Genomic DNA, 21636 nt, shown 5'->3' with positions numbered 1-21636 from the left:
AGTGAAAAACATTTTTAAAAAAAACCCCAAAACAAACAAACAAAAAACTTAAAAAATTGACAAAAACATAATTAAAAAAAACGCCAAAAAAGTGACATACAATTTGAATAAAATCGACAAAAACGTAGAGAAAAGTGTAGAAAAAGAACAACAAAATGTTGAAATTTCGGCCCAGAAAAACACAAAGTTACATGGTCGACGGGAAGACTTACTGAGAATATGAATGGGATTTTTACTTCTGGAACCACACTGTTGCTCTTATTTTGAAAGAGCTGGAAGCTGCTCAGCGGAGCAAAGTTGACGGTGTTTGTGATGCTGAGGAGAGAACATCCTCCGCAGCAGGTCTCCACACAGGCAGACCGTGTGTTTAGGGAGATGTGATGTCAGAAAGAAGATCTTTATTATTGTTATTACATGTGATTTTATCACCGTGAGTTTGAACCGCTTTCATCCTGAGCTCAGCGATGGTGGGTTTCTCCGAGAGTGGTGCAGTGTCGCCCGGACACAGCAGACACGGACAGGGCTCTGGCTCCGGCAATAACGGCAAGAAAACGTCGAAAAAGTCGCGAACGAAAAGAGGCAAACGAGGCAGGAAAAGGCGGAATAAAAAGAACAACAGGAACAACAGAACACCGCCGCCGTATTTCCCACCGGAGGTAATTTAGCTACCGTTCTTTAGCCCGGGGATTAACGGGGACCTCCAGCTAGCTAGTTGTGCTGCAGCAAACCGTAGCTTGTTTCAAGCTAATTACTGACACACTTAGTTTACACTACATTAATAAAATGTATCTAACATGGCGCCAGAATACTGTTATTGTGAGCTAGGCTTCATACAGGAGTCCCTACAGCCGATATCTGCTGTTCTCTTGTCTGGAGAAAACGTCACGCCAAACTCCATTACAATATGTGACAATTAAAGAGGATTTGGTCTGAAATGTTAAAGCACAAATGTCAAAGAAGTTGACTGAATACATTTTCTGAAATAATAAAGACCAATTAATAATTCGGCGTATAGTTCAATTAGAAGAAGCAATGTTTGCGTTACTATTTATTTGCTTTCAACTCTCAACACGTAAAGCTACGTACAGCTGAGTTATTAGGAGGAAGAACTCTGGAATTACAGGGCAAACAGTTGTGTAAACAGATATTCAGGCAATTTCACTGTATGCCGAATTGACAAGGTCATCTCTTCGATGTAGGTAAAGGTCCCAGTCAGTCATTATGTTTTTGCTAACTTTCCCATCATCAACACAAACTTTAGAGTGCAAGTGTAACCCACCCCAAATTGGCTGGTTGTGTTTAAAGTTTTAAGCAGGGATGATATGATTTGTGTGATCAATATTTGTCATCATAATAGGACATTTTGTACATTCATCCAAGCTAATTAGAACTGAAGCTAAAATATTCCTTCAGATATAATACATGAGTAAAAACACAAAGTATGAGTTTCCTATTTTTCACTTATTAATCAGACACAAATAGCTCAGGTTATGCCACTTTGTTTTAATCGAGTCATTTTTTAATTCTCAACACTTTTCAGCAGTGGCAAACACTTTGCGGTAATGCCCACTAGGTGGCAGCCCACTTTCCTTAGCCTGTTACAGAGGGAGAAACGGCGAACATTTAGCTCTGCAAGAAAAAATAAGGAAATAACATCCTGAAAAGGGATTTATTTTTTTCTTTCTTTTGATGGTGGTGTCTGAAAACTTTTCTGTTGACATAGCTGTACTGTGCAACTGTGTGGTGGATTGTGAGAGCGACAGCGCGGGTGCGACGGAGGAGTGGTGTGTTTCCACTCTGCTAGCCGTAGCAGGAGAGAGCGTGGTGGACAGCGGACTGGACTCCGAACTTCAGGCCTGAGTTTGGATTTCATTTCTATTATCTCACCAGTAAGGTCTTTCCCTCCTGTGGATTTGGAGGATCGTGTCGGATACATTTTTTTTAGACTGAGCTCAAACAGGTACTGGGTTGTGCACAACTAAATTAAAGAGACTATTGCTGCAGCTAAACTTAAAAAAAAAAGTGGTTTCTGGCCAGAACATATTTTGTTGACATATGTGTTTTGGGGTGGGAAATGGGAGTGTAATATGTGTTTTTGGACATTTTGAATAATACTATTTTATTGAAAAGAGTTACTGTGTGTTTGTTTTCATTCTCTGTGTGAAGTCAATAATCATCTACAGCCATAGACAAATTAGTATTAAGTGTCAGTTCATTTGATATCTATTTTATCTTTATCCCTCGAACCAGGACATTACTAAAAGTACTGAAGTAGTGATCCCAGACCTTGAGGTGTTTTTGCAGGTAATCTTGAAGGCTGATTAGAACCTGGTTACACAAGAATAGTTAATGAAAGGCCAGTTGTTGAACACACTAAAATGTAATTACAGATAGGAGTGTGGTTCGATTAAATGTTAAAACGGCCTGCCATAGAACCTAAGACACAACGTCTGACAATAATAATAACTTTAGTTTTCTATGTTGTAAGTTGACATTATTGTTTAAAGCCACATTTCAATACTGACAACAAATGTATAATCTCTCTGAAAGAGTCCAACAACAATAATTGATAAGTGCAGGGTATTAATTTAAACTCTGAAGATTTCTTGAGAGCTGACAGCCTTCCTCATGTCCGAGCACGTCTCCATGACTCCCTGCTACACTGCAGCAGCAACAACAGGCCTCCATGTAGACCACTAACTGGTGTTGTGACACAGAACGACCACTAGATGGATCACAACACAGAGGAATGATGAGACAAAGTTACTGTACTGCTGCCACGCTGACCACCAAAACAAACTAAATTGCAGCAACAGCCTTTTTCAGTTTAGTGGGAAGATTTTTGTTGAGATTTTCGTAAAAGATTTTTTGAAGTGTTATTAATTCCAATAGCACCAAAATAATGATCATGATTTATTGCCATTTAAAATAATCCAATTCTTAGTGAAACTAAGTCCCTCTCCTTGGTGCTTATTCTAACTATATACTTGAAACTAGAAACATGCACATTGTAGCAGAGTCTCCTTTGCTGATGGTGATTAACCTGGTGAATGCTAAAAAGTCTCTGTGTGAACTGATTACTTGTTGGAATTTATTAAATCTATTAAATAATTGCGTAAGGGAAATAAAATAAATTGGTAAGGTAGTCAGAAATGTGTTAATATAGTCCTATTTAACATTTAGTTTAAATTTAAAGTCTGTGCACGTCCCTGCTGGAGCCCTAGAAGCCACCTCCCCCCCACTGCACACCTGAGTGTGTTAGTAAAATCATATTACTCAGTTCTTGTGCTTTCTTGCAGATTTCCTTGGATTGTGGCGGCACCTGCTTCGTATTCCCAGCTGCTGCCCTGGTCCTGCTAAATGCGCTAAATAAATTATAAAAAATAAAAAAAAACTCTGTATGAGAGCTTAAATGTGTCTGACACCTGTTAGATCATAAAAAAACATGTACACATCTCCAAAACCGAACACAGGTGAGTAACAAACAGCAATGATTAGCCTCTGGACACCATAGGGGAGGTGGAGGAGAGGAGGATGTTAGCCAGGCTGGCTTCAATCATGGGCAACACCTCTCACCCCTATCTGTTTATATACTGTCTGTTTATATAAGGGTGGTTATTGTGAAAATGTGTTAGTTTTACTACTATTATTATAACTAATTCTATTTTTTTCTACTATTTCTTATACTGTATTGTTTCTCCTATGTCTACTTAATGTGTATTTGTGTTATTCTGATGTGGGTAAATTTCTTTCTTTTGAGCTGCTGTAACACGGGAATTTCCCCAGTGTGGGATTAATAAAGTCTATTTTAACTTATCTAATCTTGATTAGCCCTTCCCCTCAGGCAGGTAAGGGGGAAGAAGCAGGAAATAAAATCACATTTCTAATTGGCTGACATCTGTTGGACAGGGTTTGACGTATTGTTAGACTTGAGACTTGGACTCTGAACTTATGAAGGTGTGTTGGCGTCCTCGGATCAGATGCACACAGACACCTTGCAGATATTCTTCAGAATTTCTCTCTGAGGTAAATGACATTGATCTGGCACTGAGAGGGCTCGGCCCTAAATAGCCGATAGAGACTTCAAAACCCTTTCTAGATGGACCAGAGCCAGCCAAGGGTGGGAGGAAACTTAGTAGCTGCTGAGGGAAGAGAACATGTAAAATAATAATTAGGGCTCAAGCACCGAGAAGCAAGGACAATGACGTACACAAAAATGTAGGTGGTTACTGAGGAACAAATGAGGAACTACTGTTTAGTTAACTGTGATTCAGCACTAATGATTACAGTAATTACTGATAAACAGATTGGTAGTTACTATATCAATGAATGAGCAGCGAATGAGGAACGACTGGTTAATTAATGAGTAGTTATTGATTAACTGTGACTCAGCACTAATGATTAGTGAATGTATTATGCATCATACTGAGTGGTTCATCATTAATGAATGATTATACAACAAGTAGATCCATCCAGACAATCTGATTGGTCAACTAGACATTTAGAATGTGCTCAAATCAACCTGACAGCACACGCAGAGCCATTTGAGCACCCGGCGCATCACTTAAAATGTCACTCCGCCATTTCTCTGTCAACATTACGGAGTTGAAATAAAAAACTGTCTCAAAACATTTGTATTCATTTAAGTAATTCAGGAACCACAGTGGAACATACAACATCTCTCCAACTAGTATATAATGTGATTCATCGGATTAAACAACTTATTTGTTACAATGCTCTGAAGTTAACTTTCATTGGAAATGTTTTGGGTCAGCTGTGCCGTTGACGCCGCTATCACAGACGCTGCTCCTTCACTGAGAAACTCTTCCCATTGTTCAGTCCCTGTAAGAATGATGGTGGTAAAAACTCTGCCCCTCTGATCATCTCTCCTGTCGGAGTAAACTAATCACTGATCTCATTTCAGGTGTTGATTTATTTTTACTCAAGGGAACAAATGTACATATTCATATATTTTACATCTTATTTTCTACAGAATCTGTTTCCTGTGGTGACTGATTTACACTTTATTAGGGGCCCAAGCCTGAGTCTGCAAGAACCGGCGGTAGCAAGAGCTATGCCGTTCGCACAGCAGGGCTGTGGAACCCTATTGTTTTTGTAAGGATTAATCATACATTATTTTTCTTCGCCGCCTAAAACTCCGACTACAGCCTAAACCATACATGGTGGGGGGGTTGCCATTTTCAGTACTGGTCTGAAAGGACCTCAGGCGCAACAATTGACCCACTTCCACCACTAGGTGGCGCTATAGCAGAAAAAACATGTTTGGCCCTATAACTCCCACACCGTACACCGGACATTTAAATACCATGTATCCCCGCGTTCCCTGGATCCAACTGAATCACATGATATAGGTCACGCCCATTTCTGCCTAAACTTTTATGTGTCAAAAATCGCGATTTATCAAAAACCTACTTTTTCAAACTCCTTCTAGACCGTGCGACTGATCGGTACGAAATTTTGCAGGTAGCATCTCCAGATGGGCCTGACAAAAAGTTAATAAAAAGAATGTTGATAGGATAAAAATTGCGCATATTACGCACAAACACATTTGTGTAACTAACTATGAAAACACCAACTTTGCCATATCTCGGCCAAAATAAATGACATCAATGCCAAACTTTAGATTCTTGTTTGCCGTGAGGCTCTGAAGGTCCTCCACACGTTTTACGAAAATTGGTCTCTAGGGGACGCTAAAAGTACAAAATGTTTATATCTCAAGAACCGCTCATCCCATTTTTACAAAATTTGTTGAGTACAATCTAGGGCCAATCCTGAGGCCAACCCTAGAGTGGGGTACTGAGGGGTCAAAGTGGTCGTGGCCTATGGGACCCAAGTCTAGATTCACCACTTACACTAATGTGAACAAGTTTAAATTCATAGGGTAGATGGACAATGGGTCATGGACCACACCTACCAAATATTACACATGTGGACCACTAGGTGGTGCTATAATAGTTTTTTGCCTTTAACTCGCACATTACACATCGCACATTAGAAAACCTTACATCTCCGTGTTCCTTGAATCAAGCTGAATCACATGATATAGGCCACACCCATTTCTGCTTAAAATATTTTTCGCAATATTGCGCAATGTGCAAAACCAACTGTTTCGAACTTGTTCTAGGCCGTGCGACTCAACGAATTTTGCTACGTTAAAGTATGCGCATTTGACGTCCAAACAAATTTTCATAGCTAGCTACCACAAACTTATCATATCATATCTCGGCCAAATTAAATGTTATCAGCAAAGAACTTGAGTTCATTGTTCAACATCCCACTACGATGCTCTTTACCAAATTTGGCGAATATCGGCCTTTAGGGGGAGCTATAAGCAACGTTTATTTATTTTGGCCAATAATGCAATGCATTTAAATGGGAAATTTCAATTGCAATATCTCTGTCAGTAAATGCAATCAACACGAAACTTGTGATGGTCGTTCGGCATGCCGCTCTAAGGCTCTTTACCAAATTTGGCGAAGAACGGCCATTAGGGGGCGCTATAATCAACGTAGACGAGTTTTGGCCCTTTTACTCTATGTTAATGGCATATTTGCAATGGAAATATACCACAGACCTTGCAGCGCACACTTCTCAATATTTACTGATGTTTCCCTCCTACCTTGGTTTTGGTTTTTGCTTTTGTGTGCTCCCCTGGTTTTTTACAATAAACAAACTTCTTAACCCACTTGACAAAGTTTCTACAACCTTCACAGTGGACAAATGCAACTCTTTTCTCTCACTTTTTCAATCTAAAATCAACACCATTCATAGGCGCCGATGAAAATACTGAGCACCCACGTGTGCCAGACTGCCAGTAGGCTACATTCATTTACAATTAAACATTGCAGTTGGTGCTAAGTGGAGAGTCTGTCATAGTGTGATTGGTTATGTCAGTGGCATTGATTCTTAATTTCCGACGAAGCTGATCGCGGTAACGTGTCAGTTGAACTTTTCATCCCCAATCCTATCCGTATATCATTGTTAAAGGTAATCTGTATATGCATGGAGGTGAACTATTGACCGCTACGTTTGCAACGGCGACGTACCGCAGACGTCGTGGCTCGCACCTCTCGATATTTACCGACGTTTGCCTCCCTGCCGCCCGGCTTCGGGTTCCGCTTTCGCGCACTCCCCGGGCCGTCAGGGGCAACTGCCGTGGGTGGCTTGGGCCCCGTCATAACTGCTTGCAGTTCTAGTTCCATTTATTATCATATGGTTAAATGTGCAGCAATTCTTTGCAAATTAAATCAAAACTTCATCTTGACATGTATACATTATTTGGTGGCTTTAGAAACTGATTTCTTCTGGAAGTTTAGATACATGTCTGTGGGTTTAACAGAGGTTTAAATAGATATCGTCCACATAACGTGTGTCATGATGCATCTTATTAATGTGTTGATTATGTAATCAGAAACACATTTATTTGTATTTGATGTGCAGCCACAGAAAACATATTGCTGAATATTTCATTGTGTCATGAATCTTCATTTAAGAGTAAGGCCTATTACATCCCATAATGTCTACAGAACACAGTATGTGTTGTTATTATACCGGGTATAAAAAGTTAATGGATGTTTCTATCTTGTGTGAAAAGTGTTTTGGATAATTACTGGTCACTTTGGCCATTTTTTATGTGTTTCATGAATTCTGTAAGCTGGTTTATGAGTCAAAGAAATCTGTAAATATGTGATTGTAGAATAAAAACTGTAAAATAAAGCAGTTGTTGAACACAAGGCCTGAGTAAGTAGTGACTTGAGCACTGGAGGAAATGTACAGTAAGCAGAGCTTTGTTAGCAGGGCTGTTCTTTAATAAAAACGGGTCTACACAACAGGATGTGGACGTATTCTAATAAAATCTTTTGCAGATGTCTGGAAAGTTATTCCTGACTAGGAAGAATTAAATACAGATATCTGCAATAAATACCCATTCTAGATACTAAATGGTAAAACGAACACTAACAATAACTTTAGTTTGTTGTAGTTTTGCTGCCACGCTGAGCACCAAAACAAACAAAGTTGCAGCAACAGCCTTTTTCAGTTTAGTGGGAAGATTTTTGTTGAGATTTTTCAAAAACATTTTTTTAAGTGTTATTTATTCCAATAGCACCAAAAGAATGATCATGATATATTGCCATTTGCAAAATAAACCAATTCTTAGTGAAACTAAGTCCCTCTCCTTAGTGCTTATTCTAAATATACAGTTGTGTTCAAAATAATAGCAGTCCAACATCACTAACCTCATAAATCAAATTTTTTGGTAGAAGTGATATTTCTACATAGCAAATAAATTACTAGCAAGTGTTGTAGAGTCATCAAAATAATAGCAGTGTTGTGTTCAATTAGTGAGGTGTCAATTATGGCCCATATTTAAGGAAAGAAGGAAGCAAATGTTGTGCATGCTGGTTATAGTGCATTTCACACTGAAATTCCCCAGACATTGCTCTGAGGAACAGCATATTTTGATTAAAAAGTTGATTGGAGAGGGGAAAACATATAAAGAAGTACAGAAAAGTATAGGCTGCTCAGCCAAAATGATTTCAAATGGCATCCAAAGCCTGAACGACGTGAGAAAAAACGGTCAACTACCATTCGAATGGATCAAAGAATAGCCAAAATGGCAAAGGCTCAACCAATGATCAGCTCCAGGAAAATCAAAGAAGACTTAAAGCGTAACTCTCGCCAAAATGCAACCTAGGGTCTTTTTGTGAATGTACCCGAGTCAAACTTTCATTTAAAAGCATATTTAGGATGGAATCGCCACTTTTAAGATTCACCGTATTTTCGTTTTGTCACGCCCCGGTGACTCTCTGGTCTGGTGTGACTGTGTTTTGTTTTATTTTCTCGTTTGGTTGCTTGTAGTGTGGTTGGTGTGTTTTTGTTTTCTCCCCAGCCTTAACGTCATTTTCCACAGTGTGTGGACACGCCTCCTCCTGCTGCCTTCTAACCATTTATTTCTATTTAATATGCAGCCACAGAAAACATTTCCTTCAAGAGTAATGCCATGTTCACACTGAATGCGTTGCAAGCGTTTTGTGCGGCATGAATGTCTACAAAGTCAATGCAAAGACACAACATAATTTGTGCGAGTTTCAAATTTCAACCTAAGCAAGAAATGTGTGTGGCGCCGTTTAATTAAAGCAATCAATTAATAAGAATGAATTTAGACTTTATAGAAATCTGCAATCATTTAGTTAATTTGGCATCATTTTGATCGTTTCGATCCCTGGTTGAGGATGGAAAGAAACGTAGTTTGTGCCTACAGCTCTACATCAAGCGGCAACCTTCAGCGCTAAAAAAGTAAGCTAACGGAAGTGCCAAAAACTGCAGTTCCTCGAGTTGCCACCTCTTTGCTTTTTTTTGGATTAGCCGGGAGTTAGGCACTGCCAAGATTGCCCAGACCGGAGCTATCTGGAGCCGCCCACTTTGAGTTTTATTTTGGCTTTTTACAAACCTATGGGTGCCGTCACAGACACCACAAGTAACATGAATAAACACAACTGATAACGATAAAATTTATACGAGTAATGCAGCCCACTGTGCACCATCTTTACATCCTATGTGAATGTGCCATTAGGCCTTTTACATGTCTGTAGTCATTTATAATACTGGGTATAAAAACTGAATGGACAAAGTTAATCAGAAGCTGTGTTTGAAAACGTTCCCTATCACGGAAATAGTGCACTATGTAGTGTGTTCGCCACTTTGTAGTGGTGTTCAAATTCACTGTGGTTAATTTCATTCATTATATAGTCCACTATCAAATACCCCGCACTGCTAATATGAGTGTACGTACGATGTACCCTACATGTTACTCCCGTATCCCATAATGCAATGCGGTCGTGTTTTCCTGGAGGAAAGGAGGCAGAAGTCACCGTGGAAACAGAAAAGGAAAAATGGAGCTGGCTTTGGTTTCTAAACAATGGAAATGTAACATACAACATATATAATATACAACATTTTACTATTCTTCTGAGTGCTCACTTTGTTTCAGGGACGTATTAGAAGTATTTTTTTGGGGTTTGTTGCTGCCTCCATCACACAAATAACCAGCACATCTACTGACACAACGATGTGTTTTCAGTGTAGTGTCTGAAATCTGGTTTGGTCGTTCCCGATATAGTTCACTATTTAATAAACACTATATAGAGAATAGTGAGTGAGTGAATGGGGGAGCGGTTTCAAACACAGCTAATGTGTGATAATTTGTCTAAAAAGTGATTTGGTTAATTACTGTTAGATATTTTAGGTTTTTTTTGCGAATAGTGGTAGTGAAATGATTATGGGAAATAAGTCAAAGAAATCTGTAACTATGTGATTGTAAGATAAAAACTGTAAAATAAACCAGCTGTTGAACACCAGCCTTGAGTGAGCAGTGACTGGAACTCCAAACACTGAACAGAGAAGCCAGGGGCTCGTTCAATCTTAACACTGTGTGCAGCGTGTTGCTACGGTTTCCTGGTTGAACGGCATGTTTCCTAACCCTAACAGAAGTAACATATCTAAAACATTCTTAACTTACACACTACATCACTTTTTTACTATATAAAATACTATAATTCTGATACAAAGCCATACGTTAAAAAAACAACTGTCTCTCCATTTATTTTCAATCTTCATTCATGTAAACTGTGTGAATGAATGAATGAATATCCATAAAACACTGTGCATACATTGTGAGAGCAAACAGGAACTAACTTCTCTTTTTGATGATTTTTTTTATCTCCCCAATGTTACATATTCCATGTGGGCAAAGGCCAATAGTTACTTTGTAAGAATATATTTTATTTCTCGATGTAGTGATTGTCTTGTTGATGATACATATTGTATTTGTTGTATGATCTGATGGTAGTTTGTTGTCTTTACATCAAGATCCACAATGGAAACAAGTGTTGGACTTTATTGTGTTATCATTGACATGTTGCAGATTTGTGTAATCTCTCTCTCTTTGTGTCCAATAAACTATAAACTAAACTCTTTTGTTTGAAGTAAAGCTGAGACTCAGGACAGAGGTTCAGGACATAATAAATAGTTAGTTATAGCATGACCATTGGTCCATATCAACCAGACAACACCCTGGTATTTCACAATAACTGTTTAAATAAGAGGAAGGGCATAAAACCTGATAACAGAGCTGCAGTAAGAGGAGGAGCAACACTGGAAAGAGGAGAGCTTCAACGCCACGCTGCAGTAGAGACAAGACTCTGTTTCTCTCTGAAAGAAAAGTCAAACTGACTTCATCAGGTCTTTCTCAACAACACAGCAGAGTCTCTGCCAAACACTGGTGAGTACAGCTGATCAGATTTACACTTTCAACAACCAGGATTAACACTAAACTTCAGCTCTACTCACAAAGGAAGTTCCTCTCTTTTAATTACTTGTGAAATGTGTAACAATATAACTCTGGCTGTTTGTCTGCAGGCCCACTATATAGTAGTCCACTTTAACAGCTTTAAACAGTCTCTCTGTGTCACTTCTCCGGACATTAGGAACTGGTTACTGATCACCTCCTACACACTACTTTCTCTACTTCCTCTGGCTGTTTCACAATAAAAGCTTTCCAGCAGAGAACCAGTGGGAGGCTTTTAATGTGAAGCAGCTGGAGGAAATACAGTACAGTAAGCAGAGCTTTGTTAGCAGTGCTGTTCTTTAATAAAAACGTGTCTACACAACAGGGTGTGGACATATTCTGTGCTGTTTTATCAGAGTTCCGCTTCAGCTTGTCGCCCCACTTTAATAGGCGTGTTTGTGCACAGCTCGGTGCAAGTTAAGACACTTCTGTCAGGGCTGGCTGAGTGCTGAGACAGGAAAAGGATTCTGGACCCAAAGTACACGACACGATAGGACAGATGCAGGTGTAGAATTTATTAGAAGTTAGCTGTAAGTGACACGCATCATCCGATTAACATGAAATTTACATGGTGTTGTCTACACAAAGTATACAGCAACATGACGTTTCATTAGTGTATGTTCTCTATTGCCATATTGTGGTACAAAATGTACAATGCAATAAAAATACAATGTATAATCTTTCTCAGTGCCACAGACTCCACGCAAAATAATGTCTTATTATCCCGGAAATGCACAGCCACGTTGACCAGCGCTCCATCAGTATCCCCGACGCGAATGTGCGAGGGCCCATTCACCACTGCTTGCTGCTTTAATTAAAACTGTAATTTCAATAAAATGTTTTCTTTTCTTTCTCACTATGTGTAGATATGGCTGCTGCAAACTATCTGCCATCTGAAGATCAGTTTCTGTGCTCCATCTGTCTGGATGTGTTTACTGATCCTGTCACCATACCATGTGGTCACAACTTCTGCAAAAACTGCATCGCTGAACACTGGAATACCAATGACCAGTACCTGTGTCCCCTGTGTAAGGGTTTTACTACAAGACCTGATTTGAGGGTCAACACTTTGTTCTCTGAGATGGTTGCTCAGTTCAGACAGTCAGCTCAACAGAAAGCCAGCAGCAGCAGCTCAGAGCAACAAGTGTCCAAACCAGGAGAAGTTCCCTGTGACGTCTGCACTGGAACCAAACTGAAGGCACTGAAGTCCTGCCTGATGTGTCTGGTCTCCTACTGTGAGACTCACCTGGAGCCTCATCTGACAGCTTCACGTCTGAAAAGACATCAGCTGATCGACCCTGTGGAGAACCTGGAATGCAGGATGTGTACGGAGCACGATAAACCTCTGGAGCTGTTCTGTAAGACCGACCAGACATGTGTCTGCATGCTCTGCATGGTTTTAGATCACAAGAAGCATGATGTTGTTCCTCTGACAGAAGAATATGAAGGAAAGAAGGTCGAGCTAGAGAAGACAGAGGCTGAAATTCAGCAGATGATCCAGAAGAGACGACTGAAGATTCAGGAGATCAAACACTCAGTCGACCTCAGTGAGGAAGATGGAGACAGAGAGATAGCAGAAGGTGTTCAGGTCTTCACTTCTCTGAAGGAGTCTGTTGAGAGAGGCCTGAATGAGCTCATCAACACGATCAAAGAGAAGCAGAAAACAACAGAAAAACAGGCCGAAGTTTTCATCAAAGAGCTGGAACAGGAAATCTCTGAGCTGATGAAGAGAAGCACTGAGGTGGAGCAGGTGTTACGCTCTGAAGACCACCTCCATCTTCTCCAGAGTGTCCAGTCCCTAAACATCCAACAACCTCCACCCACCAAGTCTTGGACAGAGGTCAGTGTCCATCCTTCATCATATGAGGGGACTGTGGTGAAAGCTGTGGTTCAGTTGGAGGAGACACTCAGTAAAGAAATGAAGAAGTTGCTCCCGGAGTCTGAGCTGAAGAGGGTCCAGCAGTTTGCAGTTGATGTGACTCTTGATCCTGATACAGCACATCCTGAACTCATCCTGTCTGATGATGGGAAACAAGTGAATCTTGGTGATGTGAGGAAGAATCTCCCAGACAACCCAGAGAGATTTTCTAAGTGTGCTAGTGTTTTAGGAAAACAGAGTTTCTCTTCAGGCAGATTTTACTTTGAGGGTCAAGTTAAAGGAAAGACTAAATGGGATTTCGTAGTGGCCAGAGAGTCGATCAACAGGAAGGGAGCATCACAGCGAATCTTCAGAAGGTTTCTGGACAATATGGTTGAGAAATAGAAATGAGTACGAAGCTAATGATGACCCTTCAGTCCTTCTCTCTCTGAAGTCTCCTCCTCAGAAGGTGGGGGTGTTTGTGGATTATGAGGAGGGTCTGGTCTCCTTTTATGACGTAGATGCTGCAGCTCTTATCTACTCCTTTACTGGCTGCTCCTTCACTGAGAAACTCTTCCCATACTTCAATCCCTGTAGGAATGATGATGGTGAAAACTCTGTCCCTCTGATCATCTCTCCTGTCAGAGTAAACTAATCACTGATCTCATTTCAGGTATTGATTTATTTTCAATAAAGGGAACAAATGTACATATTCATATATTTTACATCTTATTTTCTACAGAATCTGTTTCCTGTGGTGACTGATTTACACTTTATTCCATTTATTATCATATGGTTAAATGTGCAGCAATTCTTTGCAAATTGAATCAAAGTTCATTGTGACATATTTGGTGTCTTTAGAAACTGATTTCTTCTGAAGTTATAATAAATGTATGTGGGTTTAACAGAGGTTTAAATAGATATCATCCACATAATGTGTCATGATGCATCAAATGTATATGTTGATTATGTAATCAGATACATATTTATTTGTATTTGATGTGCAGCCACAGAAAACATATTGCTGAATATTTCATTGTGTCATGAAGCTTCATTGAAGAGTGAGGCCTATTACATCCCATAATGTCTACAGAACACAGTATGTGTCGTTGTTATACCGGGTATAAAAAGTTAATGGATGTTTCTATCTTGTGTGCAAAGTGTTTTGGATAAATACTGGTCACTTTGGCCATTTTTTATTTGTTTCATGAATACTGTAAGATGGTTTATGAGTCAAAGAAATCTGTAAATATGTGATTGTAGAATAAAAACTGTAAAATAAAGCAGTTGTTGAACACAAGGCCTGAGTAAGCAGTGACTTGAGCAACATACACTGAACAGAAAAGCTGGTTTACACACAAGTTGTATTTCAGTCGAGGATGATCTTCATTTATGTTTTTGATTTTCGAAAAAATTCATAATGTCGAGAATAAAGTTGAACTTTCAATATTAGTGCCAGGCATAAGAAAAGAATAAATCAGAGATAGGTTTTTTTTATTTTTATTTTTTCAGTTTGAGAATAAAGTCGAAATGTTGAAAAATAATTTGAATGAAAGTCTAAATCCCATTTATAAAATAGGGTCTCAATATTAAGAATGACATTGACATATAGATTTCTTACTAGGAAGAACTCCAGTTATATATAGATATATATATATATATAGATATCTACAATCCAGTTGTTACGATTAATCATTTTAATTTCAGATATCATGAATGTAATTTTGAATATCTAAAGTACATTTTGACTACAAATGTAATTATGGATAACCACAGTTGGCATTATGACTGGTAAATATGCAAATTAATGTATCTAAAAATGTTTTGTGGATATCTGTTTTTCATTTTGGATTTCTGAAATTAAAATGATAACTAGTAACAACTGGATTATAGATATCTTAAATTGGAGTTCTTCCTAGTAAGAAATCTATTGCAGATATCTAAGGTTTATTCTGGATTTAGGTACCGTTTCCTGATTACGTCCTACACACTGCTTCCTCTAATTCCTCTAATTATTCTCTAATAGCTTTACCCCAGATAACCAGTGGGAGGCTTTTAATGTGAAGCAGCTGGAGGAAATGTACAGTAAGCAGAGCTTTGCTAGCAGTGCTGTTCTTTAATAAAAACTGTTCTACACAACAGGATGTGGACATGTTCTAATAAAATCTATTGCAGATATCTAGGAAGTTCTTTCTGACTAGGAAGAATTAAATACAGATATCTGCAATAAATATCCAGTCTAGCTACTAAATGTTAAAAAGGCCACTTATACTATTTAAGGATTTAAATTTATTTTTGACTAGTAGAATCAAAGTTGTAGATATCTTGAAAAACAATTGCTACAAGTAAGAATGTTATTGTCGATATCTTTTATACCATTCTGACTAGTTAGAATATAATTTTGACTAGGAGAAATGTTATTATAAATATCTAAAATTTAATTACAGATAGGAGTGTGGTTCGATTAAATGTTAAAACGGCCTGCCATAGAACCTAAGACATTTTTCCTGTTTTCATCTATAGTTGTTCTGCAGAGCTTCTTCTTGCGGGTAACGTCTGACAATAATAATAACTTTAGTTTTCTATGTTGTAATTTGACATTATTGTTTAAAGCCACATTTCAATACTGACAACAAATGTTGTATAATCTCTCTGAAAGAGTCCAACAACAATAACTGATAAGTGCAGGGTATTAATTTAAACATCTGAACATTTCTTGAGAGCTGAAAGCCTTCCTCATGTCTGAGCACGTCTCCATGACTCCCTGCTACACTGCAGCAGCAACAACAGGCCTCCATGTAGATCACTAACTGGTGTTGTGACACAGAACAACCACTAGATGGATCACAACACAAAGGAATGATGAGACAAAGTTACTGTACTGCTGCCACGCTGACCACCAATCACTCCTGATACATGAGAGTGAACACACTGTTGGTCATGTACAGAATAATCACTGATGATGGACGAGGACAACCAACAATCTCACGTATGTTTTCCTTCAGGAGGAGACTCCATCTCCTCCATCTTCACCAGTTTATAAAGAGAAAATCTACTGGTTTCAAGAACTTTCTGGAAGTCTCGTTTTCTTGATTCTCGTCTTGTTTTAAATCTGAAATCTGGTGAACTGGTAGAAGTAGAATTAACTCACATATTGTGTTCCTCTTTTGAGAAATAAACTCAGTTGCCAGTTTATTAGGTACACCTGCTAAAACTAATGACGTCTAATACAACATACTACAATAAATCAAACTAATATCAATGAGGGTAGACTAAATAACAGAAACAGGTCAGAACTATAGTAACATATCTAAAACATTCTTATTTTACACATTACATTATAGCACTTCTATTAATAGTAATAGAAGTGCTATAATGTAATGTGTAAAATAAGAATAAAATACTATATTGCTGCTACAGAGGAAGATGTTTAAAAACCTTTATTTTCAATCTTCATTCATGTAAACTGTGTGGATGAATGAATGAATCCAGCAAAAGACTTTACATACAACATGAGAGCAAACAGGAAGTAACTCTCTTTATCTTTGGTGATATTTTTAACTCCCCAATGTTACATATTCAATGTGTGAAAAGACCTATAGTTACTGTGTAAGTATATATTTTATTTCTTGATATTCTGATTGTCTTGTTGATGATACATGTTATATTTGTTGTATGATTTGATGCAACGTTGCAGATGTGTGTGACGTCTCTCTCTTTGTGTCCAATAAACTATAAACTAAACTCTTCTGGTTAAAATAAAGCTGAGGCACATTAACGTTTCAACACACATAATAAATCATTAGTTATACCATGACCATTGCTCCATATCAACCAGACAACACCCTGGTATTTCACAATAAGAGTGCACATGAGAGGGAGGAAACAAACCACAGAGCTGCAGTAAGAGGAGGAGCAACACTGGAAAGAGGAGAGCTACAACGTCACACTCCAGACATTAAAGTTAAGTTTGTCAGAGTGTCAGCCACGCTGCAGTAGAGACAAGACTCTGTTTCTCTCTGAAAGAAAAGTCAAACTGACTTCATCAGGTCTTTCTCAACAACACAGCAGAGTCTCTGCCAAACACTGGTGAGTACAGCTGATCAGATTTACACTTTCAACAACCAGGATTAACACTAAACTTCAGCTCTACTCACAAAGGAAGTTCCACTCTTCTAATTTTAATTACTAATTTCTAACAATATAACTCTGGCTGTTTGTCTGCAGGCCCACTATACAGTAGTCCACTTTAACAGCTTTAAACAGTCTCTCTGTGTCAGTTCTCAGGACTTTAGGAACTGGTTACTGATCGCCTCCTACACACTACTTTCTCTATTTCCTCTGGCTGTTTCACAATAAAAGCTTTCCACCAGAGAACCAGTGGGAGGCTTTTAATGTGAAGCAGCTGGAGGAAATGGACAGTCAGCAGAGCTTTGTTAGCAGTGTTCTTTAATAAAAACTGGTCTACACAACAGGGTGTGGACATAGCCTGTACTGTTTTATCAGAGTACTGCTTCAGCTTGTCGCCCCACTTTAATGGGCTTGTTTGTGCACAGCTCGGTGCAAGTTAAAACACTTCTGTCAGGGCTGGCTGAGTGCTGAGGCAGGAAAAGGATTCTGGACCCAAAGTGCACAACACGATAGGGCAGACGTGGTGTAGAATTCATTTTAACAGAAAACAATCCAGTCTTTAAGAATCCAAACATGGTAAAAATTAGTACTACCAAAAGTAGTAACTGGACTCCACTATGGCATCAAAAGGTCCAAACCAGGATTTTGCAGCCTTTTTTTGAGATTGTTGTGGCCCAAAATCGTTGAATTTGCGGGAGCTTTTGTAAAAAATTGTGATGAAAGTTGCAATGTCTTTTGTATTTTTGTTGCAATGAAGTTGCGAGAGACAGTGAAAATTGCAAAAAAAAAGGTATAGTTCTTAGAAACTTGTTTCGGGGAGAATAAAACTAAAAGTGTTCCTATAGTAACCAAAAAGTCTAAGGATGCTGAAAATGTTGGTATAATATGAAAATGGCTGGTGGATTTAAGACAAAAAATAATAATTTATTGAATGAATCAAATTTTAACAAATGTGTCAGTGGCTTGTTGATCTTTACATTGTTAGTTAAATTCCTATCCTGGCCTGGGACACACACACACACACACACACACACACACACACACACATTCATACGGTTTGATAAAGTACTTATTGGACTTTAACTTATCATTGCACTTACAATAACGAGCGTAGCTGTCCTCAATTTAGGTCATCGTGTACATCTTATCTCTGGTTTTTCCTGCATCCACTGTGTGTGTTTGTGTGTGTGTGCACGCGTCAGTCACGGGGGGGAACTGACCAGCAGCCCCACCCGCTGCAGACAGCAGACAGGATTGAAACAGCAGCAACTTCAGTGACTTTAGAGTGAAAAATCGTTGCAGCGTACATTGATGTTAAAATGTATACAGGTTGGCAGGACGGTCTGAAGTGTTTTGCACGGTCTTTCGCTGTACGTTTTGTTGGTAAATGTGAGATGTTTGAGTCACACACATCTCGTCTTCATATCAGAAAAATTGGTCAGTGGCTCTCAGAGTCACATACTGAAAATTGCAATACATGTCAGAACTGGGGAAAATTACAAAGTTCAGCAGGGATTGAGATCGGGCTTGGCCAGCGGGATCCATAGCGCTCCTAAACACACACCAGGGTTGGGATGCGGCAATTTTCATATTTCACCAAAACACAAGAAGCTGTTGTAAATTGACTTCACGCTGTCCAATCTGCCCTAAATTTCTGAAGACATCTACATGCCTATCTTAAGTCATAGTCATAGCGCCACCTACTGACAACAGGAAGATAGTTGTATGTGACACAGATCATCCGATTAACATGAAATTTACATGGTGTTGTCTACACATGGTATACAGCAACATCCATCCATCCATCCATCTTCTTCCGCTTATCCGGTAACGGGTCGCGGGGGTAGCAGCTCCAGCAGGGGACCCCAAACTTCCCTTTCTCGAGCCACATTAACCAGCTCCGACTGGGGGATCCCGAGGCGTTCCCAGGCCAGGTTGGAGATATAATCCCTCCACCTAGTCCTGGGTCTTCCCCGAGGCCTCCTCCCAGCTGGACGTGCCTGGAAAACCTCCCTAGGGAGGCGCCCAGGGGGCATCCTTACCAGATGCCCGAACCACCTCAACTGGCTCCTTTCGACGCGAAGGAGCAGCGGCTCTACTCCGAGCTCCTCACGGATGACTGAGCTTCTCACCCTATCTCTAAGGGAGACGCCAGCCACCCTCCTGAGGAAACCCATTTCGGCCGCTTGTACCCTGGATCTCGTTCTTTCGGTCATGACCCAGCCTTCATGACCATAGGTGAGGGTAGGAACGAAAACTGACCGGTAGATTGAGAGCTTTGCCTTCTGGCTCAGCTCTCTTTTCGTCACAACGGTGCGATAAATTGAGTGTAATACCGCACCCGCTGCGCCGATTCTCCGACCAATCTCCCGCTCCATTGTTCCCTCACTCGCGAACAAGACTCCAAGGTACTTGAACTCCTTCACTTGGGGTAAAGACTCATTCCCTACCTGGAGAAGGCACTCCATCGGTTTCCTGCTGAGAACCATGGCCTCAGATTTAGAGGTGCTGATCCTCATCCCAGCCGCTTCACACTCGGCTGCGAACCGATCCAGTGAGTGCTGAAGGTCACAGGCCGACGATGCCATCAGGACCACATCATCTGCAAAAAGCAGCGATGAGATCCCCAGCTCACCAAACTGCAACCCCTCTCCACCCCGACTACGCCTCGATATCCTGTCCATAAATACTACAAACAGGATTGGTGACAAAGCGCAGCCCTGGCGGAGGCCAACTCTCACCTGAAACGAGTCCGACTTACTGCCGAGAACCCGGACACAGCTCTCGCTTTGGTCGTACAGAGATTGGATGGCCCTGAGAAGGGACCCCCTCACCCTGTACTCCCGCAGCACCTCCCACAGTGTCTCCCGGGGGACCCGGTCATACGCCTTCTCCAGATCCACAAAGCACATGTAGACCGGTTGGGCATACTCCCAGGCTCCCTCCAGGATCCTTGCGAGAGTAAAGATCTGGTCCATTGTTCCACGACCAGGACGGAATCCGCATTGTTCCTCTTCAACCTGAGGTTCGACTATCGACCGAACCCTCCTTTCCAGCACCTTGGAGTAGACTTTACCGGGGAGGCTGAGAAGTGTGATACCCCTGTAATTGGCACACACCCTCTGGTCCCCCTTTTTGAAAAGGGGAACCACCACCCCGGTCTGCCACTCCTTAGGCACCGTCCCCGACTTCCACGCAATGTTGAAGAGGCGTGTCAACCAAGACAACCCCTCCACACCCAGAGCTTTAAGCATTTCTGGACGGATCTCATCAATCCCTGGGGCTTTGCCACTGTGGAGTTGTTTAACTACCTCAGCAACTTCCACCAGGGAAATTGACGACAATCCCCCATCATCCTCCAGCTCTGCCTCTACCATAGAGGGCGTATTAGTCGGATTTAGGAGTTCCTCAAAGTGCTCCTTCCACCGCCCTATTACCTCCTTAGTTGAGGTCAGCAGCGTCCCATCCTTACTGTACACAGCTTGGATGGTTCCCCGCTTCCCCCTCCTGAGGTGGCGAACGGTTTTCCAGAAGCACCTTGGTGCCGACCGAAAGTCCTTCTCCATGTCTTCTCCGAACTTCTCCCACACCCGCTGCTTTGCCTCTTTCACGGCAGAGGCTGCAGCCCTTCGGGCCCTTCGGTACCTTGCAACTGCCTCCGGAGTCCCCTGGGATAACATATCCCAGAAAGACTCCTTCTTCAGTCGGACGGCTTCCCTGACCACCGGTGTCCACCACGGTGTTCGTGGGTTGCCGCCCCTTGAGGCACCTAAGACCCTAAGACCACAGCTCCCCGCCGCAGCTTCAGCAATGGAAACTTTGAACATTGTCCACTCGGGTTCAATGCCCCCAGCCTCCACAGGGATGCACGAAAAGCTCCGCCGGAGGTGTGAGTTGAAAGTCTGTCGGACAGGGGCCTCCTCCAGACGTTCCCAGTTCACCCGCACTACCCGTTTGGGTTTACCAGGTCTGTCCAGAGTCTTCCCCCACCCTCTGACCCAACTCACCACCAGATGGTGATCAGTTGACAGCTCTGCCCCTCTCTTCACCCGAGTGTCCAAAACATACGGCCTCAGATCAGATGAAACGATTATAAAATCGATCATTGACCTTTGGCCTAGGGTGCTCTGGTACCAAGTACACTTATGAGCATCCCTATGTTCGAACATGGTGTTCGTTATAGACAATCCATGACTAGCACAGAAGTCCAACAACAAACAACCACTCTGGTTTAGATCAGGGAGGCCGTTCCTCCCAATCACGCCTCTCCATGTGTCTC

General features: G+C 40.8%; 2 protein-coding genes and 1 pseudogene across 4 annotated transcripts in view; all 3 read left to right on the top strand.

Annotated features, from left to right (window-relative positions):
- LOC116050939 overlaps positions 1-14039 on the top strand; it is a 31643-nt pseudogene extending 17604 nt beyond the window's left edge.
- LOC118494928 (E3 ubiquitin-protein ligase TRIM39-like) overlaps positions 1-21636 on the top strand; it is a 214681-nt gene that overhangs the window by 89607 nt on the left and 103438 nt on the right. The window lies entirely within an intron of this gene.
- Positions 17196-21636, top strand: part of LOC116050951 (E3 ubiquitin-protein ligase TRIM21-like) — a 40423-nt gene continuing 35982 nt past the window's right edge. For all 3 annotated transcript variants that reach the window (XM_036000569.1, XM_036000568.1, XM_031301174.2), the window contains exon 1: positions 17196-17315. The gene's annotated coding sequence lies outside the window, so the exon portion shown is untranslated. The remainder of the gene's footprint in view (positions 17316-21636) is intronic.

This window comes from Sander lucioperca, chromosome 4 (genome assembly GCF_008315115.2).
Source record: "Sander lucioperca isolate FBNREF2018 chromosome 4, SLUC_FBN_1.2, whole genome shotgun sequence".
Lineage (NCBI taxonomy): Eukaryota > Metazoa > Chordata > Actinopteri > Perciformes > Percidae > Sander > Sander lucioperca.
This window is presented reverse-complemented; position numbering and strand designations above follow the sequence as displayed.